The sequence below is a fragment of the Triticum aestivum genome, chromosome 1D (genome assembly GCF_018294505.1).
Source record: "Triticum aestivum cultivar Chinese Spring chromosome 1D, IWGSC CS RefSeq v2.1, whole genome shotgun sequence".
Classification (NCBI taxonomy): Eukaryota; Viridiplantae; Streptophyta; class Magnoliopsida; order Poales; family Poaceae; genus Triticum; species Triticum aestivum.
The window spans coordinates 246,257,981-246,278,174 of NC_057796.1; the positions used below are offsets into that span (position 1 = coordinate 246,257,981).

General features: G+C 44.8%; 1 pseudogene; it reads left to right on the forward strand.

Annotated features, from left to right (window-relative positions):
* The first annotated feature begins 8,508 nt into the window (after positions 1-8,508).
* LOC123181251 (uncharacterized) lies at positions 8,509-12,449 on the forward strand (annotated as a pseudogene).
* Positions 12,450-20,194: the final 7,745 nt, after the last annotated feature.

Consider the following 20,194-nt stretch of genomic DNA (forward strand, 5'->3'; position numbering starts at 1 on the left):
GTGAATGCACAACCCCTCAAAGTGATCGTGTGGAATGTTCGGGGCCTCAATGCTCCGGCTCGTAGGAGTGTAGTCTATCAAGTGATTGCGTCGCAAACACAGCTATTGTATGCCTGCAGGAAACAAAGCTACAAGATCTATCTGTGACCGTTGTACAATAGTGCCTTGGAAATAAATTTGGGAAGTTTTTTCTACTTGCCGGCGATAGGGACTCGTGGAGGAATCCTGGTGGCTTGGGATGACTCAATAACCCAACTGTCAAACCCACACTACATGGATAATACACTAACTGCAATTGTGAAGATGGCGGGTGAGCAGGAATGGTGGCTCACGTGTGTCTATGGCCCCCATGAAGAGAGGGAGAAGGTGGATTTCCTTTAGGAGCTTGTGGATATTAGAGACCTCCATGTCGGTCCGTGGCTTGTGGCCGGTGATTTCAACTTGCTGGTAAATCAGGAGGATAAGAGTAATGCTTTGATGAACCGAAGAATGATGAGTAGATTTCGGGCAAAACTAAATCTGCTAGAGTTGAAGGAGCTGTACCTAAATGGTAGGCATTATACTTGGTCAAATGAAAGGCAACATGCAACGCTGGAGAAGATTGATCATGTTTTCGTTTCTAATGAGTGGGATGAGGCATTCCCCACTTGTTTCCTCTCGGCTTTGGGACGGCCATTTCGGACCATTGCCCGTTGATGCTGGACATGAACATGGAGGTCCACACGCATAAGAGGTTCAAATTTGAGTCGTTCTGGGTGCAGGCGGATGGTTTCATGGATACAGTGCAGGAAGCATGGAACTCAGTTCCGGTGGCGTCGAATGCATATCTTACGTTGCATGACAAGTTGAAAGCCACGGCTATGGCTCTTCAGAAGTGGAGTGATAGATGGATTGGTAATGTGAAGCTGCAAATACGCATAGCACTGGAAGTGATAAATTGTCTAGACATTGCCATGGATGCTCGACAACTATCAGAGGCTGAGATGGAGCTCCGTAAGTGCTTGAAAAGAAAATTGTTGGGATTGTGCTCTCTTGAAATATCTATTGCTTAGCAGAGGTCGTGTTTGCTATAGCTGCAGGAAGGGGTTGGAAACACTAGGCTGTTCCATCAACAAGCTAGTCATCGGTAGAGGAAGAACACCATTCGAACGGTGCGGCATAACGGGAATCTGTACACGGGCCAAGATAATGTGGCAGCTGTGGTGGATGACTATTATGGAGAGGCCTTTGGATCGTGTGAAACGAGGAGGCACACGCTCAACTTGGAGGCTCTGGGATTGCCACGGCTGGACCTAGCGCATCTCGAGGTGCACTTTTCCATGGAGGAAGTTGAGAAGGTTATTAAGTCCATGCCTCCGGATAAAGCACTAGGACTGGACGGATTCACGAGCCGCTTTTACGCCACATGTTGGCATATCATACGGGAGGATTTCATGGCAGCAATGACATGCTTCTACAATGGTGATGTGAGAGGATTGGCGACAATTGATAAATCCCTTGTGTCCCTCTTACCGAAGAAGGAGGGTGCCTTGGATGTGGGGGATTTTAGGCCCATAAACCTGTGCACGGGGCAGTGAAGATTTTTGAGTAGGTGCTTGCTTCTAGGCTTGTGGTGGAGTTACCGAACCTGGTTGGGAATCACCAAAGTGCTTTTGTGAAAGGACGATCACTGCACGATAACTTCATGTTAGTTCAGAGCATGGCCAGGCGTTTGCATGCTCTAAAAAACACTGCAGTGCTTTTGAAGCTGGATATCTCAAAAGCTTTTGACTCTATCCAATGGCCGTTTCTTCTGGAAGTTATGGAGCAACTCGGCTTTGGCACAAGGTGGAGATCATGGGTGTGTGGAATCTTAGCAACTTCCACAACAAGAATTATGGTGAATGGAGACCCGGGTGAAACTATCTATAACTGCAAGGGTTTGCGGGAAGGTGACCCCGTCTCACCGATGCTCTTTTTCTCGAGCTTTTGACTCTATCCAATGGCCATTTCTTCTGGAAGTTATGGAGCAACTCGGCTTTGGCACAAGGTGGAGATCATGGGTGTGTGGAATCTTAGCAACTTCCACAACAAGAATTATGGTGAATGGAGCCGCTGCGTCGACTCTTCGAATGGGCTGCCCAGCATGGGTTCTTGTAGCCGTTGGCGACAACAGGATTGAAGAAAAGGATCTCCATCTTTGCTGATGATGTTGTCTTGTTCACCAAGCCGGAACCAATGGATCTTGCTATCTGCAAATGCATCTTTGACCTATTTGGGGAGGCATCGGGCCTGCACATAAACATGAGCAAATCGGTCATGCTGCCGATACGATGTTCGGATCAGAGTATAGCCTTGGCCAGTCAGGAGCTTGGATGTCTGGTGGGATTTTCCCAGCTAGGTATCTTTGGTTGCCCCTGTCTACAAGGAAGCAATCAACGGCTCAGCTTCAGTACCTGGTGGATTAGATGGCAAACCGCTTGCCAAGGTGGAAGGCAGCTCTTATCCCTAAAAGTGGTAGGCTCATGTTGGTGATTTCGGTTCTATGCGCGATGCCCATCCATGCGATGATGGCTTTGGACCTTCCTGTCAAAACGCTTGCGGCCATGAACAAGATTTGTCGTGGGTTTCTCTGGTGCCGTAAAGCGGAGGCAAAGGGAGGCAATTGTGAGGTGGCATGGGAGACTGTGTGTGCCCCTAAATGGGAAGGAGGCTTAGGACTGCCTAACTTGAGGTGGATGAATGTGGCAATACAAGCCAAATGGCCATGGTTGCAGAGGACGGACAACAACAGACCATGGAGTGAATTCAAAATCAAAGTGCCAGCTGACGCGGTGCAAATCTTCCAAGCGGCCACAAGGTGTACGACAAATAATGGGCTAAACACCTTATTCTGGGAAGACAGGTGGCTGGACGGGAGGAGGACTCAGGAGATTGCCCCGGCCGTTTATGACATGGTGCCGCGCCGGGTTAGACAGATGTGCATGCTTGGCCAGGTGGTGACCGATGGGTCGTGGGCAGCATGCCTCGGCCCCAACATGAGTATGGTGGCACTGTAGCAGTTCCTACAGCTCTGGCAGAGGGTACAGGCTTGGCAACGAGTTGAGAATGTCTCGGACAGGATAGCTTGGTCTTGGGAGACGATGGGATAGTTCACAGTGAGATCTGCGTACGCAGCGAAGTTAACTTGGAAATCGCGAGCTCCATCACAATGCAAATTCTTCGCGTGGCTGACACTACGAAACAAATGCTGGACGTCTGACCGACATGCTAAGAGGGGGCTGCCGCATCAGGATAAATGCCCTCTTTGTGACCAAGAGGAGGAAACAATTGACCATGTGTTACTAACATGCGTCTTCGCCAGGACGATTTGGATGGTGGTTTGTACGACATTAGGGAAGCTAGAGTGGACGCCATCCATGCAGGATGCCCTCATGCCATGGGTATGTGGAAAACAAGCGGCAGGCACAATGGCAAGGAAGGATTTGCACACTATACTGCTACTGACGCTATGGGAGTTGTGGAAGCATAGAAATGCAGTTGTGTTCGACGGTGCTTCACCATCGTCAGGTCGCCTCATGCAGAGAATTGAAGCGGAAGGACGAAGTTGGTTGATGTCTAGACTCATGAAAGGAAACGTAGATTTTGTGTTTGTGGGCTTAGCTAGGTGGATCAGTGGCGAGGAGTAGTCCAGTTAGCGTACGTGGTGTGGAGTTGTACATACGGTCGTGAGAAATCACACCATTTGTGAATGACTGGTGGAGGCATTCTATGCCTTTCCTTCTTTAATATATGATATGCACACTTGTGCATATTCGAAAAAAGAGCCTGACTAGCTAGCTACCACCCATACAATGCCCATACAGTCATGCTACACTTATACGTTGGTCAGATGCTAAGTAGACAATATTCAGACAATGGCTGTAACCGGCCTGTATGTTGGCCGGATGCAAGACGCACACCGCCCGTGCACTAGCTCGCTCCGGCTGGCTGCGCCGCCTCCGCATGCCACTCTACCTCGCTTCGGCCGACTGCGCGGCCTGTATGTTGGCCGGATGCAAGACACACACAACCCGTGCACTAGCTCGCTCCGGCCGGTTGCGCCGCCTCCGCGTGCCGCTCTGCCTCGCTCCAGCCGGCTGCGCTGCCCACGCGCGTTGCTATACATCGCTCTGCTCCATCCGCCGCGAGCTCACGCCCAGCCATCTCCAGCCGCTGGGCGTGAAGCACAGTGTGCACCCACCGAGCCGGCCTGCTTGGTTTGCTTCGTTCTAGACCACTGCTCCTCCCACAGCCCCGTTGCTCCCTTCCCGCGGCCGCGCATTGCTGCAGCCCCTTGCGCACTGGGCTGCTGCTCCGTGCTGCTCCAGCTCCATCGAGCTCCTCCTCTGGCCAGCAAGCCCGCCGCCAGTCCTCTGCGCCTTGCCTCCTCTTTCCCGTGCTGAGCGCCTCGCTGAACCGGCCAGCGCCTCCCTCTGCTCCTCCTGCTGAGGAGCCTCTGCAACACGAACCATCCGGCCTCTGTAGCGCCAGCCCGCCGACTGCTGCCGTGCTGCCCCGTGCCTGGGCGGGTCTGATACGTCTCCAACGTATCTATAATTTTTGATTGTTCCATGCTATTATATATTCTATTTTGGATATTTAATGGGCTTTATTATACACTTCTATATTATTTTTGGGACTAACCTATTAACCGGAGGCCCAACCCAAATTGCTGTTTTTTTTGTCTATTTCAGTGTTTCGAAGGAAAAGGATATCAAACGGAGTCCAAACGGAATGAAACCTTCGGGAACGTGATTTTCAGAACAAACGTGATCCAGAGGACTTGGAGTGGACGTCAAGCAATCAACGAGGAGGCCACGAGACAGGGAGGCGCGCCTGCCCCCCTGGGCGCACCCCCCACCCTCGTGGGCCCCTCGTAGCTCTCCTAACCGACCTCTTTCGCCTATATATACTCATATACCCTGGAAACATCATATACGGAGCCAAAACCCTATTTCCACCGCCGCAACTCTCTGTACCCGTGAGATCCCATCTTGGGGCCTTTTCCGGCGCTCCGCCGGAGGGGGCATTGATCACGGAGGGCTCCTACATGAACACCATAGGCTCTCCGATGATGTGTGAGTAGTTTACCTCAGACCTTCGGGTCCATAGTTATTAGCTAGATGGCTTCTTCTCTCTCTTTGGATCTCAATACAAAGTTCTCCTCGATTCTCTTGGAGATCTACTCGATGTAATCTTCTTTTGCGGTGTGTTTGTTGAGATCCGATGAATTGTGGGTTTATGATCAAGATTATCTATGAACAATATTTGAATCTCCTCTGAATTCTTTTATGTATGATTGGTTATCTTTGCAAGTCTCTTTGAATTATCAGTTTGGTTTGGCCTACTAGATTGATCTTTCTTGCAATGGGAGAAGTGCTTAGCTTTGGGTTCACTCTTGCGGTGCTCGATCCCAGCGATAGTAGGGGAAACGACACATATTGTATTGTTGCCATCGAGGATAAAAAGATGGGGTTTATATCATATTGCATGAGTTTATCCCTCTACATCATGTCATCTTGCTTATAGCGTTAGTCCGTTCTTATGAACCTAATACTCTAGATGCATGCTGGATAGCGGTCGATGTGTGGAGTAATAGTAGTAGATGCAGGCAGGAGTCGGTCTACTTGTCATGGACGTGATGCCTATATACATGATCATACCTATATATTCTCGTAACTATGCTCAATTCTATCAATTGCTCGACAGTAATTCGTTTACCCACCGTAATACTTATGCTCTTGAGAGAAGCCACTAGTGAAACCTATGGCCCCCGGGTCTATTTTCCATCATATTAATCTCCCGTCAACTATCTATTTCTGGCGCCGTTTATTTTACTTTGCAATCTTTACTTTTACTCTTTATCACAAAAATACCAAAAATATTATCTTATCATCTCTATCAGATCTCACTTTTGCAAGTGGCCGTGAAGGGATTGACAACCCCTTTATTGCGTTGGTTGCAAGGTTCTTATTTGTTTGTGTAGGTGCGTGGTACTTGAGCGTGGTCTCCTACTGGATTGATACCTTGGTTCTCAAAAACTAAGGGAAATACTTACGCTACTTTACTGCATCACCCTTTCCTCTTCAAGGGAAAACCAGCGCAGTGCTCAAGAGGTAGCAAGAAGGATTTCTGGCGCCGTTGCCGGGGAGTCTACGCACAAGTCAAGACATACCAAGTACCCATCACAAACTCTTATCCCTCGCATTACATTATTTGCCATTTGCCTCTCGTTTTCCTCTCCCCCACTTCACCCTTGCCTTTTTTTCGCCATCTCTTTCCGTTTGCCTTTTTCTCGCCAGATCTATTGTTTGATTTGTGTTACCATGTGCCTTCTATTTGCTTGCATCTTTGCTTGCTAAAAATCTATTGTTATGGATCCACTTAAAGTGTTTTACTTGGATCATCTTCGATCCTTATGCACTCGTGCTGAAACCCCAACTAGCCTAGTTGATGGGAAATCTTTAGATGAGCATGCTCATTTTGTGCGTCAACGTTTGTCTGAAAAATGGAGACTCTTATGGGATCAAATAAACAGATTACTATGTTATGCTTGGAATCTTTGTGAAATTTGTGATCTTACTTGTTGCTCTAAGAACCCTAAAAAACACCTCCCCTACCTATGTGAGTTTAATGATAATGAAATCTTATCTTCTTATGCAAAGGGTGTTTATAGTTACTACGATATCGAACAAACTAAAGAATTTGTTGCTTTTAAGGGTGCTTATGAAGTTGCTTCTTTGTTTGAAAAGTATGATATTACTCTCTACGAATCTGAAAATCTTGACATACTTAAATATTGCTATGAAAACTATGCTGATAATGTCTATGTCAAAGAATTTATTGAAAGAATGACTGTTGCTTCGGAAGAAAATAATGATATGCATGAATCTATAGATAATTATGATTCCGATGATTTGATTGAAATATCCCTTGATGAACATGATGCTTGCTATTCTTGTGGCCATGATGCCAATATTTATGAAGATTAATTTGCTATAGTTCCTTATGTTAAACATGAGATCGTTGCTATTGCACCCATACTTGATGATCCCTTTGATGAAAAACATGATTGCAATGATTTCACTATAAATTCTCTTGATGTCAACTGTGCTAATAATATGCAAAACCTCAAGCTTGGGGATGCTAGTTTTGCTATGACTACTATTTGTTGCAATGATCATGATTGGGGTGATTCTTCTTTTGATGTTGAAAATTTATTTAAGCCCGATGATGAATATGATATTGATAATAGTGTTTGCAATATTATTGAAAGTGGTTTTGGAAGAGTGTCAACTTTAGATCCCACATATTTGGAGAATGTTCAATCTTATGGTATTTTTGATAAAAGTGGGTTTGGAGAGGTCATGACTTTAGTTAATGTTAATCCCACTATTTTGGAAGAGTGTCAACTTTGCATACATGTGGATCGTGTTAAGAATATGTTTTGTGATAGCTATATTTTTGAATTTTCTTATGATCCTACATGTAATTATTATGAGAGAGGAAAATATGGTTGTAGAAATTTTCATGTTACTAAATTACCTCTCGTTATGTTGAGATTGTTATTGTTTCTTTCCGCTTCCTTGCATATGCTAGTTTTTGCTTGCCTTGATAATTTGTTTGCCTATAAGATGCCTATGCATAGGAAGTATGTTAGACTTAGATGTGATTTTCACATGTTTTATGATGCTCTCTTTGTGTTTCAATTACTATCTTTTATGCGAGCATCATCGAAATCTCAATGCGTAGCTAAAAAGGCTTTAAAGAAAAGCGCTTGTTGGGAGGCAAACCAATTTTATTTTAGTTTTTTGCTTTTTTGCTCCTGTTTAGGAATAAATATTTGATCTAGCCTCTGGTTAGATTTTTTTATGTTTTAATTAGTGTTTGTGCCAAGTAAAACCTATAGGATCGTCTTGGATAATAGTTATTTGTTCTTGCTGAAAAAGTCAAAAACTTTCTGTTCACGAAAACAATTGTATAAAATCACCAGAACGTGATAAAATACTGATTCCAATTGCAGTATATCAATAAACAAATTATTTAGGATTTACTATTTTATCAGAATTTTCTGAGTTACAGAAGTTTACGTTAGATACAGATTACTACAGACTGTTCTGTTTTTGACAGATTCTGTTTTTCGTGTGTTGTTTGCTTATTTTGATGAATCTATGGTTAGTAAAAGAGTTTATAAACCATAGAGAAGTTGGAATACAATGGGTTTAACACCAATATATCTATACCTCTATATCTATCTATCTATCTATCTATCTATACCTCTACTAATTACAGACTCCCAAGAAATTACCATGTTAATTAGAAAATATGAGCCGTTAATCTGGTGGGGTCGTGTTTTTACGGTACAGATCAACCATATTTTTTTATAGGGAAAGATCGAAAATAAATCAATCACAAAGGCCATCCGGATGCTATCAAGGTTGCACGATATATCTACTCCACGTATATAGCCCTCAAAATTGTCTAAAAAATGCCCTAAAAAAGTCTATCTTCTCCACGTCTCTTACTCTCCCCGTAAAAGAAGGAACCAATCTTACGCCATGGTCTCCTCACGTTCTCTCCTCCTCCCCATGGTCTCCTCACGCTCTCTCCTCCTCCCCATGGTCTCATCCCTGCAAAAAACAAATCAATCATATCTCTCAAATTGGAGCAAGCAAATTAGGGAATTGATCTGGTGCGCTCACGACATGGAATCTCTCCTCCTCCTCCCATGAAAAAAAAACGAATCTCTCTCAAATTGGAGCAACCAAATTGGGGAATAGATCAGGTTCGTCACTATCGTTTTTATTTTTTTCCATGGTTTAAAGTTTGAATCGACCTTATCTTTTCAATTGTATTAGGATTCATGTTTTCTACCACGTCCTTTGACAGTCCTCGGATTCAATCCTAGATTTTTTCTCACGTACACTCTTTGGGCACTTTGTGGAGATTGCAACGGAGAAAAACCAAGCCCATGCTGCTAGCTTATAAATTAACTGCAGTCTAACACAAACAATCTACACGTCAAGGAGGCTCCTGTCGGCCGTCAACATCGTCGCTGGTGAACCTTCTCCTGTTCGGTACGAAAGCTTTGCCGTTGCCTAGTTTTTCAGAGATTATTAGTTTCATTGGTTAAATCAATTTTTTAGCCTATTCACTTCCTAATTCTTACGAACTTCATGCTGGGCAAAAGAAAATATTTCTTTACATGTGAATCCTTGAATTTGGCAGAGAGTAAGAAAGTACTAATCGACAAAATTGTGTTTGCTTACAATTCAAATTCTTTTCTGGCTCTCTCGCCCTGTTTTTAGAGAGACTATGGTTCAATCAAATTGTTAGGCTATGCACTTCATATTGCTTGCAAATTGCATGTCAACCAATATCTAACTTTCTTTCCAACTGAAGCATTCAGTTTGGCAGAGACTAAGAATGTAGTGATCTTCAAAATTGTGTTTTTCACTATTGCTTTCTCGCCCAGTTTTTAGAGAAATTATTTGTTTTGTTGGTTCAATATAATTGTTAGGCTATACACTTCATATTGCTTGCAAATTGTATGTCAACCAATATTTAATCTTTCTTTCCAACTGAAACCTTAAATTTGGCAGAGACTAAGAAAGTAGTGATCTTCAAAATTGTGTTTTTGATAGGTTAACTTCTTCCGCTTTCCTTCGAAACAATGGCATACGATATGCTCCATGAGATTAGCAATCAGAAGGATTCTTGGAAAGTCAAGGTCAGAATTATTAGGCTATGGGATGCCATTAACCTCAACAGCAATGAACTTATTAGCCTTGACATGATACTACTTGATGAAGAGGTTAGTTTAATGATGAAAGTTTATGATTTTCCAGCATAAACACACTATTGTGAGTTGTGATAGTTTAATATTGATTGATGCATCTTCTCCCACTACAATGTTTCAGGGCACTATGATACATGGCAAGGTAATGAAACATATGGTTAACAAGTTTAGACCATTGATCCAAGAAGGTTTAGTGTACATGATAGCAAATTTTAAGGTTACGCCTGCAATGAATTTCCGTCCAGTTTAAAGTGAAAAGATTCTAAATTTCTTGCACACGACAAAAATTCAAGAGATAAAAGGTCTAAAAAATATCAGAATAACAGCACAAAGCTTCACGTTTTGCAGTGTTGAAGTTCTTTCCACAAGAGATGACCAGAAGATTTACTTATCTGGTATGATTACATTTGTTTCAATTATTAACTTCCCTATTTTTTGCATATTAATACCACTTTACTTAGCAGATGTCATTGGCATAGCAAGTTACATAGGACATATTGAAGAAACACAGACAATCCATGGGATTACAAAGATTCGAGATATTGTCCTTTGAATTGAGTGAGTACATTGAAAGCAATTAGATGAGTACAATTATCATGGATGCTAATAGGTATTTCTCTTGGAACGTACAGGGATCAAAAAATTAATATTAGACTATGGGGTAATAAGGTTGGTCAAATTGATGAAGATTCTTTGGGACATGTTGTCATAGTAACATCAACTACTGTTAGAAAACTGAAAGGTTTGTATATGTATTAATAATGGGTAGGTATTTCTAGGCGTGTTTTATACATAATTTAATATATCAAGTGCATGCAGAGTACTCGCTATCTTCTACAGGTGCAACTAGAGTTTATAACGATTTGGATATCTCAGAAACAAATGAGCTTCAAACATGGTGAAACAGAATTTCTGCAGTAGTATGAAAAATCATGTTCTACTACATACATGGATTCTTATCTCATGCAAAATAGGTATTGCTCGCAAGATGATATGGTAGAGGAAATAGAACCGTAAGCCCACTTGCAAGGCACAATTCAAGAACAGATGCTCTATAACAGAAGAACCCTAAAAGAAATAACTGAAATTACATATGAATATGAAAAACAGGTATTTAAAGTTAGTATCATATTTTTTTTCATAGATTTTATGTGCTAATTTAACCTGCAATGGACAGGAAAAGTTCTATACTGCAGAAGCAATGATTAAGTCAATTGATACATCAGATGAGTGGTACTACATGGAATGCCGCAAATGCAACAAAAAAGTACAAAAACAAGGGAACCACTTCTACTGTCCAAAATGTGTAAAAGAACCTGAGAAGACATGTCCAAGGTGAATTTGATACTATCTCATTCTTTAGTTAGTAATTTATCATGCACTAACCACATGTTCCATTTTATTACTAGGTACAAACTTAAGCTAGAGATATGTGATCTGAGTGCAACAACAACTTGCACCATGTTTGAGGCAGAAGCAAAAAAATTGATTAAGCAATCTGCAAGGTTTTTGATAGATAGGGACGATTGCGATATTCATGAGCAGACAAAACAAATCCAGAAAATATGTGGGCAGAGATTGATTTTTCAATTCAAATTGAATGACTACAATTTGAAGTACGGTTATCAAGAATACACTGTTTGTAGAATCTTTTTCATAGATTCTGAAAAAGATCCATCAGTACATCATTCAAATGTTGAGCAGGTATCATCTATTTCTACTATGATGCTCTATATTATTTTATATGTGCATGCCATATTTCATAATGAATGTTAATGGCAGTTTACTCAAATTGATATGTTTTCGTACGAGCATGTGTTACTGACATACCCAATGTTTTGAATGGGCAGATGGAGGATGATAAACCCATTGTAACGTACACTAAAAAGACTAGGACTAGGAACACACATCATGTTGTACATTCTGATGAAGAATACGAAAATCAGGATAGTCAAGAGAAAGATGAAGCCATATCTATTGTTGATAAGGAATCTTAGAAAAAGGGAATTCAAAAGGATAGACATGTAAGTTTTTTGGTGCATTCCGTGTTCTTTATAGTTCTGCACGTCCCTAATTGCTACAAATGTTTTGGCAGGAGCAACCAGACAAGCTGTCAGTTATGAAAACTATAAAGCAAGAACCGGAGGATGATGAACCCACTAGTAACCGGACTAAAAGGGGTAGGATGAGCAGCAGAGGTCGTGTTTTTCACCTTGATGGAGAGCCAAAAACTAAAGGTAGTCAAGAAATAATCAAATCAAAATATATGGAAGCAGGCCCCAAGAGAAAGCGCGCCGTAACTCGCAAATGTGCTGGTATTGATACCAAACAAGTAAACAATCACCATGAAGAAGAATCAGAACAGGAAGGTACTCAGCAGCACAATAATTCAAGGCCTAGGACAAGGCGTAGTTGTGTTGCTAAAGAACTGATGGACAAAGGCATTCAGAAGTGTGGTGTATCAAGAACTCGAAAGACATAGTTGATTAGTGGAAATCCAGTCATTTTGCATGTAACAGAACATATAGGAGCATCAGATTTGTACTTCATATGATTGTTGTTTAAGATTGCTTTTAATAAATGTAAACGCATACCTTTGTGTTAGTAAAGTCATTATTCTCTCTGTTAATTAAGAGTAACTATTCGGCGCAATCCAGGAAATTCAATTTTTTTAGGGGAAGCATAGCTCTATAGATTAACAGATTAACACTGCTTGGGAAAATGACCTAAAGGAAAAACAGCCACATGGGGCGATACATCAATTTTCCAAAAAACACTATCATTTGCCATACACATATTAGCGATTTTCACATGTTCATGCGCCACAGAACAGGCCTCTCGACAACATACAAACTTTCACATGTTGATATGCCACAGAGAAAGCATATGGCAGCCAAACAATCAATGATGTGCACATCATCTATTCTCGCCAAGAGCCCATTGTGCATGGAACTAACGACCATTAAAACTGCAGTGCGCCACTTAGTAATCTGCATTGCCAATCCATAGGTCATTCCATCTTGCCATCTAGACCTATCATGCGTGATCAGCCATGACTCAGATTTTAATTAGAATTAAATATTAAAATTCTTTCAAGAAAAACAATTCTCTGGAGATAAGGAGCCGTGCCTGTAACATACAATTCTCTGAGGAAAAACAATGTGTAGACAAGACGTGTAAGAAACAGAGACGTGCATATATTTTAGTATACATGGAAACTGACTTTAAGTAGGAGCCATCTATCTGGTGACACAATATAATATCGGCTCAGATATTGTATAGGTTTAAAACGTATAGATGACAAACTCTAACCTTAACTACGCTTCTTTACAAATAAGAGTTCTATATCGACTCAATTCGTGCACATCCCGGCAAGACATCGCCCCTGATCTCATCTTTCATCGCATACAGCCGACAATTACTCCTCTCGCCAGTAGCAAGGAGCAGACAGGTTGTGTGGCAGTACATGCAGGTAATGCTCATTATCTCCTTCCACAAATAATATATGCACGTCTCCTGCAATGATTAGTATATGCATCAACTCTCCAATCTCATTACACATGCTTTGTATTAAATTGAATTACAGAGAGAAAGCGACGATAAACTTGAAATTCAGATCACCAATTACGGAGCATATACGTCCTCTCATTAGAAGGTGACAACACATGTATCCTTCTTTCATAATAGAATAATGATTTTAGGCGATTTAAAATCCTTTGCTGAAAAACAATCCATACGAAAAAGAATCTTATCACGAAACTGGCTGTTCCATACAAATACCTTCAGCATCCTTGCGAACGTGCCTGACATGTTTACATTAAATTTATCGATAGCAATTCTGAATTTCTGTTCAAATAACATCAGTTACTTATAAGATGTCCTCACTTATATCTCAGAATAAAATCCATTACACTTTTTACCTCATTTATTTCAGGATTTACTAGCCGCAGTCAACATGCGTCGAAAGGTATTCATTATCACAATACAAAAAAATTAATCATATGTGTTGGGATATAACTATTAGTATGACCCGCCCGGGAGGGGCCGAGTTATACTTATGACGACTCATGAAGCCCAAGACGACTCCTGGAGATGGCGGGTTAGTTAAGGGCCCAAGGCCCAAAGGGTGATTTAAGGCCCGTAGAGATAAACCGCCATATGTGTGTAACTTGTATTATAAGGCAGGAATAGAGAGAAACCGAGCCGGACACTGTTTATGAGCCGGCCGGGACTCTATGAGCCGCAGGGCTTCAACTTCTGTATATAAAGGGACGACCCAGCGGCGGTTCAGGGCAGGTAACATCAAATCAAGAGCTAGGTCAAGCGGATTCGCTCCCTGGTTATCGAGACATAAGCAATCCCAGTCAAAACTGGATCGTAGGCTTTTACCTTCACAGCAAGGGGCCGAACCAGTATAAACACCGTGTCCTTTGTCCCGATTAACCCCTTCTTGCTTCCTAGTTGCGATGGCTCCACGACTAAGTCCTTTCGCTAGGACATCTGCCGTGACAATTCCACGACAGTTGGCGCCCACTTTGGGGCCAGCACATGGTGGATTTGAGTTCTTAAAGGGCAGCTTCGAAGGGCTCAAGGGATATGCTGTGGGCCGGATGACCAAGAATCGTCGCGGCAAGCTCTACATCGACGATGCAGGCTGGGGCCCCGATGCCGGCTCAATTGAGTACGGGTACCAGGTCCCCTTCAGCGGAATTCATGTCTTCATCGGCCGGATCGGCGAGCCGGGCCCTGAGCCGGACATCTGCACCGACATCGTCGCGACGGCTCAGCGTGCGAGACCCGCCCGGGCTCCGCCCGCCATGAAGCGTGCCTTCGTGGGATGCATCCATGGAGGGGGATTTCCTAAAGGATCCGTATCTGGCGGTGAGACGGCCATCTATTCTGACGGTGAGTCGTCCATGGGAGAGACGGATTCGTTGTATCAACTACAAGACGGCGGGCTTGGGGGCTGTTCCGATGGCAGCAGTATTCCGGACCCCTTGGAGCCACCGAGCAGAGTAGGGATCTTCTTGGCTGGCACGCAACCCGGTCAAAATTCTACGACTGCGGCAGCAAATAACCTTCGGATCAGTGGCAGCCGGGGCAGGAGGCCCTGTGCGCCCGCCGGCTCAGGTGCTGATAGATCTCATGGATAGGCTGACAACCCTGTTAACCGCCACGGTTAATCCGGTAGATCAAGCTGAACATGATGCAGAGGTGGCATAGTTACGTGAGGAGGTAGCGCAAGCCAAGAAAAACCTAGCAGCTGAGGATACCAGATTGGCCACAGAGCGGGCGACTTTGGATGCTCGAGCTCAGCAGCTTCAGTCAGAAGCGTTCCAGCTTACGATGGACTGGAACGCATCGAATGAGGTCATGAGAAGAAGGCACCAGAAGTCTCAATCCCGTCCGCCTTCAATTTATGATCCTAGAAACCTCTTCCGTACGCCTGGTGCAGGCCCCAGTAACCCACCGGAGGTAAACACGGCTGCAACGCCCAGGGCTGGGATGCCGGTTCAACCACGAATGATGGAACCTCCTCGAATGAACACTGCTCCACCTCAGTATGTACCAACACCACCGGGTCACTATTCTAACCCTTTGGAGAACATGATTGCTGTGGCGGCACGATTGGCAGCCCTCCCGGTGGACGGCGGCTCTCCGATGGCAATTCAAACACGAAGGGTCAGATAACTTCTTCAGACGGCTCTGGCACAACAGGAGGCATATTCTTATAGTCGAGACAAGATTCATTCGACCCCTCGCCCAAGCCGGATCCCGAGTTATAGCAGGCGTATGGACTCGGCAGCAGTTTCCAGCAACGCCTGGCGCCGTGACCAGCCATGCAGGCGAGACCCGACGTGTGATGGGGCCCCTAGCTTGGTTGATCAGGACAGGATACGCCAAGAGGCTCAGCGGGCGGCTCAGCGGGCGATTGAGCAGGCGGCTCAGCGGTCGGCTTACCAGTCTTTTCCGGTTTATCCGATGACTTCTATTGAGGCAGGCGCGACCACGAGAATGGGAGGTGTCCCTTGCTTAGTACCAGCACTGCGTATTTGCCCAAGGATTTTAAGGGGCCTCGAAAGGTGCCTAATTACATGGCCGACTTACAGCCTGGGGCATGGATTGAAAGTTATGAGATGGCCATGGAATTGCTGGAGGTCAGTGACGTGACAATGGCCAAGTACTTCACTATGATGCTGGATGGAACGGCTCGCACTTGGTTAAAGGGACTGCCACCTAATTCCATTGGTTGCTGGGCCAAGTTAAATGCCCGGTTTATTCAGAACTTTAAAGACACATGCAAGCAAGCCATGTCGATTGTGGACTTGACTAATTGCAAGCAAGAGGAAGGTGAGTCCACGACCCATTGGGTGCGCCGGGTGAAGGCCGTAATACATTCATCTGATAAAATGGATGCCGGCTCTGCGGTCTTAATGTTGGAGAAAAATTGCCATTTTGAACCTCTGAAACAGAAGCTGGGGCGGCTCAAGCGCGATTGTAATGACATGGGCCAGCTGATGGCGGCTCTAGTCAAATACGCCGACTCTGATAGTACCAAGGATCCCGCGTCTGATGAAGATAAGATAGGGAAGGGAAAGAAGAACGACAACGCTAAGGGTCTTCAGCATAACCCGGCAAATCAAGGAGGAAATAATAAACGTAAGGCTGACGGTAGCTCGGAGTTTGTGGCTAATGCGCAGGGCAACAATCAACGACATAAGGGGAGGCCACCTCCTCGGTCTGGCGGGTCAGGTCCCACCCTTGAGCAGTTGCTAAATGAGCCCTGTCCAAGGCACGGTACTCGGGAGAAGCCGGCCACTCACCTATGGAAAAATTGTACGATCATGAGGGCTTTCAAGAATTCTAACATGTTCGACGGCAATCATGGACCCGGCGGCGGTTCAGGCGGCGGCGGTTTTCATGGCCCGGGTGGCGGTTCAAATCCCAACTTTCAGGGCCCTCAAGGTAACCAAGGTGGTTATAATCAGCAATCTGGCCAAGGAGGTCAGCAACAGCAGCAATCCGGGTATGAGAGTAACCCAAAGCAGCTAAATAGTGGGCAGTATCATGTGTTTACCACCAGTTTATGCAAAAGGGACCAGAAACTTCATAAGAGGGCTATGAACGCTGTTGAACCAGCAGTTCCTCATTATCTGAGATGGTCTGAGCAGCCTATTTTGTGGAGTAGGGAGGATCACCCTCCCCGGGTTGACAATCGGGGTCACTTGGCCTTAGTGGTGGCTCCGCAGGTCGGTTGATATAGATTCACTAAAGTGCTCATGGACGGAGGCAGTAGCATCAACATCCTTTATTATGAGACTTTCCGTCGCGTGGGGTTGACTGATAAGAATCTTAAGACATCCAACACCGTTTTCAATGGAGTGGTGCCTGGTAAATCGGCATACCCAGTGGGTAAGATTGAACTGGAGGTAGCCTTTGGAGATGAGCATGATTCTAGGGCTGAGAAGTTAACCTTTGAAGTGGTCAAGATTAAGAGCCCATATCACGCCCTATTTGGACGGCCGGCTTATGCCAAGTTCATGGCGCGGCCGTGTTATGTTTACTTGCAGCTCAAGATGCCGGGTTATAAGGGCACTATCACAGTACATGGGAGTCGAAAGATAGCCTTGGAATGTGAGGAAGGCGATGCTGCTTACGCTGAATCTGTGTGTGCAACAGAGGAGTTGAAGTTCTATAAGGACAATGTTGACCCGGCGGACATGACCTCTTTGAAGAAGACAACCACGGAACATGAGCCGGTGATGATGTTTAAGTCGGCCGATGACACCAAGCTTGTTGATTTTATTCCAGGCGACTCATCTAAACAGTTCAGTATCAGTGCCAATCTGGATCCCAAATAGGAAAGCGCGCTCATCGAGTTCATCCGTGAGAACCGGGACATCTTTTCATGGAAACCTTCTGACATGTCGGGTGTACCGAGAGAACTCACTGAGCACACTCTTAATATTGATCCCAAATTTAAGACGGTCAGGCAGTTTCTTCGGCGGTTTAATGAGGAGAGGCGTAAGGCTATTGGTGATGAGGTGGCCCGGCTCTTGGCAGCCGGGTTCATTGTTGAAGTTTTTCACCCAGAGTGGTTGGCTAACCCGGTGCTTGTACTTAAAAAGAACGGCACCTGGCGTATGTGTGTAGATTACATGGATTTAAACAAAGCTTGCCCGGCTGATCCTTTCGCTCTCCCTCGTATTGATCAAATCATTGATCCTACAGCGGGTTGTGAGTGTTTGAGCTTTTTGGATGCTTACTCTGGTTATCATCAGATCAAGATGGCAGTTAAGGACCGGGAGAAGACGGCTTTCATTACTCCGTTTGGAGCCTTCTGTTATGTATCTATGCCTTTTGGGCTTAAAAGTGCCCGGGCGACTTATCAGCGATGTGTGCAGAACTGCCTCCACAATCATATTGGGCGCAATGTTCATGCTTATGTGGACGACATTGTGGTGAAGTCCAGAGAGAAGGAGACCATGATAGATGATTTGAAGGAAACCTTTGATAACCTCCGGGTCTCTAAGATGATGCTTAACCCGGCCAAGTGTGTTTTTGGAGTGCCAGCAGGCAAGCTTTTGGGTTTCCTGGTTTCTAACAGAGGCATCGAAGCTAACCCGGAGAAGATCAAGGCAATTACCACTTTGGCTAAGCCGGCGTGTATCAATGATGTTCAGCGTCTGGCGGGTCGTATTGCTGCTCTAAGCCGGTTCATAAGCCGGTTAGGTGAGAAGGCCATACCGCTATATCAAATGATGAAAAAGACAGACGACTTTGTCTGGAGTGATGCTGCTAACGCTGCCTTTGAAGATTTGAAGAGACAGCTCGCTGAGCCGCCGGTCCTTGCAGCTCCCATTGACAAGGAGCCATTATTGCTATACGTGGCTGCCAACACACGTGCTGTCAGTGTGGCCATTGTGGTGGAACGCAAGGAGACGGGCAAGGAACATCCAGTTCAAAGGCCGGTTTACTATATCGGTGAGGTTCTTATTGAGTCCAAGCAAAGATATCCACATTGGCAGAAGTTCGTGTACGGGGTGTTCATGGCAAGCCGGAAGCTTAAGCAATATTTCTAGGGTCATCCCATCACCGTGGTAAGTTCTGCTCCTTTGGGAGATATCATTCAGAACAAAGAAGCCACAGGACGAGTCGCCAAGTGGGCCATTGAACTTGGGCCTCATGGTTTAATGTATGTGCCACGTACTGCTATCAAGTCTCAGGCATTGGTGGTCTTCATCAATGATTGGACAGAACTGCAGATGCCTGAAGAGAAGCCGGACAACACATATTGGACTATTCACTTTGATGGGTCCAGGCAATTGGAGGGCTCGGGGGTTGGAGTTGTTTTGGCTTCCCCTCGAGGTGACAAATTTTGTTATGTGCTAAGGTTGATGTTTCCATGTACTAACAATGCAGCTGAGTATGAGGCTTTGCTCCATGGTCTACGGATGGCTAAGGAGATGAACTTAAGCCGGGTAAGGTGCTTTGGCGACTCAGACTTGGTGACTCAGCAAGTCTAAGGAAAGTGGGATTCTAAGGATCCCCTCATGGCGGCTTATCGCCGTGAAGTTGATGCCATTGCTGGACACTTCAAGGGTTACCAGGTGGAACACACTGATCGCAGAAAGAACGAGGCAGCCGATGCTTTAAGCCGGCTGGGGTCTCAGCGTAACCCGGTGCCACCTAACACCTTTTTGGATGTTCTGCATAACCCTTCTGTCAAGTTGCCTACAGAGGAAGACTTGGCTGTTCCTGACCCGGAAGCACAATTGGTGGCGGCTCTTCACGTCAACCCAGATTGGACAGTGCCATATTTGGCTTACATGACCCGGGGCGAGTTGCCTGAGGACGAATCCTTGGCTAGGCAGATAACCCGGCGGTCTAAGTCAATGATGATTGCCAATGGGGAGTTACATCATCGTAGTGTCACTCGGGCGTTTCAACGTTGTGTCTCTCCTGAGGAGGGTCAAGAAATTCTTCGTGAGATTCATGAAGGAGATTGTGGCCATCATGCCGGTCCAAAATCCCTTGTGGCCAACGCTTTTCGTCATGGATTTTATTGGCTGACGGCTCATGCTGACGCGGAAGATCTGGTCAGTAAATGTGACGGTTGTCAGAAATTCTCACGATGGGGTCACGTACCGGCTCAAGAATTGAGGATGATTCCAATTACTTGGTCATTTGCAGTCTGGGGACTTGACATGGTTGGGCCTTTCAAAAGGTCCAAAGATAAAAAGACCCACCTCTTGGTGGCGGTTGACAAATTCACAAAGTGGGTTGAGGCAGAGCCAGTCAGTAAATGTGATGCAGCCACGGCGGTTCAATTCATGAAAAAGGTGATCTTTCGCTTTGGTTTTCCACACAGCA